The following is a 2,500-nucleotide window of genomic DNA, read 5'->3' on the forward strand; positions in this document are numbered from 1 at the left end:
TAGAAGGCGCTGTGAATTTTGGGCCTGCTCTGAAATATGTTATAGTTGGCATCTAAAGGAGTTGGAAAAAGTGAGTTTGGAGTCAGATGGTATCAGTTTGGTGTCTGAAAATATCTATTTGACTGATGGACACTGACTTGCTCGTTGACTTTTGTACATTTGCAATATGTTTCAACGGGGAGGTACCATGAGGAAAAAGCGACATGATGAAATTTCACGAAACGAGCGATGGAGAGGAACCACTATCACTGCCCGGCCATCCTGAGGTCATCAGACCGTTGACTTTTGCATTTCTAAAGTATTTAAGAGAATGTACGTTACATTTGCAATATGATTCAACATCACATCATATTGCAAATGCACGTTAGATTTGCAATATGATGTGATGTTGAATCATATTGCAAATGTAACGTGCATTCTTTAAATACTTTAGAAATACAAAAGTCAACGTCCTGATGACCTCAGGATGGCCGGGCAGTGATAGTGGTTCCTCTCCAACGCTCGTTGCGTGAAATTTCATCATGTCGCTTTTTCCTCATGGTACCTCCCCGTTGAAACATATTGCAAATGTACAAAAGTCGACTAGCAAGTCAACTAGCAAGTGTCAACAAAAGTCAACTAGCAAGTGTCCATCAGTCAATTGGATATTTTCAGACACCAAACTGATACCATCTGACTCCAAACTCACTTTTTACAACTCCTTTAGAAGCCAACTATCACATATTTCAGAGCAGGCCCAAAATTCACAGCGCCTTCCATGAATGCACCAAAATAGCATTCTGAAATCACCACTAAAATGACATCGCCATATTCTCCAGGCCGTGCCGAGTTCAACGGGATGCCCCGCTTGACCGTAGCTCGCTCGGTCTGAGCGCAGCGACCGTTACAAGAGAACGGACACGAATGACCTTTTGACCTCAATGTCAATTTCATTTGCTTTTGGGAGACAGAGAGAGAACCGTTAAGGTTAGAAGCACAATTTCACCTCAGGAACAATCCTAAGGTCCTCCCGATCTGTGCAAGCCTAACCTTGACCTTGTGGCATTAACCCTTCACAGTTAAAAGAAGGCGTTTACATCAAACATTTTACAATGACATTTCGCCCCATAGGAATACATTGACTGCTCCTCTAAATTCAACCTGAAGCCTATGTGGGTTATGAATGTCTTATGAACCTGTCTTTGATAACAATCCATCAGGCTACTATGAGGTCTACCTGTGTTGATTTTAAGCTACCTGGAGCAACCGGAAGTGGTTAAAATCACCCTAAAAAGTGTCCAGATATACATGACTTGCAATTTTGAAAATCACTGCATTCAACCCTATGTAGATCAGTCAATTCTTAACGTATAGACTTAAAACTCAGGATTCTGTAACAGCATACCCCAGTCAAGATATGTGTTTACCTATAGCTTCCTGTGCCAACCGGAAGTGCCTTAAAATGGTGTCATGGTGCTGTTTCGAAGGGTTAAAAAGGTCAGAACTTTTCAAAACTTCATTTGTGTGATTAGACAAGCCTCATGAACTGTAAATCAGTCATTTCTCTAAGCAGATGTCAAAGGAAAGCTCTCTCTCACACAAAAACACACACACAAAGCAATGATGGAGTGAAAAAGTACGGTGCTTAAAGACACACAAAGCCGGCAATGGCATTCCCATTATCCCTAGGCCGTGCCGAGTTCAACGAGATGCCCCGCTTGACCGTAGCTCACTCGGTCTGAGAGCAGCGACCGTTACAAGAGAACGGACACGAATGACCTTTTGACCTCAATGTCAATTTTATTTGCTTTTGGGAGACAGAGAGAGAACCGTTAAGGTTAGAAGCACAATTTCACCTCAGGAATGTTCTTAAGGTCCTCCCGATCTGTGCAAGCCTAACTTTGACCTTGTGGCATTAACCCTTCACAGTTAAAAGAAGGTGTTTACATCAAACAGTTTACAATGACATTTCGCCCCATAGGAATACATTGACTGCTCCCCTAAATTCAACCTGAAGCCTATGTGGGTTATGAATGTCTTATGAACCTGTCTTTGATGACAGTCCATCAGGCCACCATGAGGTCTACCTGTGTCGATTCTAAGCTTCCTGGAGCAACCGGAAGTGGTTAAAATCACCCTAAAAGTGTTTGCAATAAGCACCCTGCAATTTGAGAGAAATAGTGCATTCAGCCCTATGTAAATCAGTCAATTTTTAACATATAGACTTAAAACTCAGGATTCTGTAACAGCATACTCCAGTGAGTATATGTCTTTACTTTCAGCTTCCTGTGCCAACCGGAAGTGCCATAATTGGTGTCAAATGGGCTGTTTTGAAGGGTTAAAAATGTCAAATCTTTCCAAAACTTCATAATTGTGATTAGGCTACCCTCCTGAACTGTAAATCAGTCATTAGTCCCATCAGATTTCAAAGAAAAATTTACACACCCAAACAGAAATGATGGAGGGACACACTGAGGGGCTAAGAGGCAGACAGTGCCTGTGGTAGTTACTTTTGTTCCAA

Source organism: Salvelinus namaycush, unplaced genomic scaffold (genome assembly GCF_016432855.1).
Source record: "Salvelinus namaycush isolate Seneca unplaced genomic scaffold, SaNama_1.0 Scaffold2708, whole genome shotgun sequence".
Taxonomy (NCBI): Eukaryota; Metazoa; Chordata; class Actinopteri; order Salmoniformes; family Salmonidae; genus Salvelinus; species Salvelinus namaycush.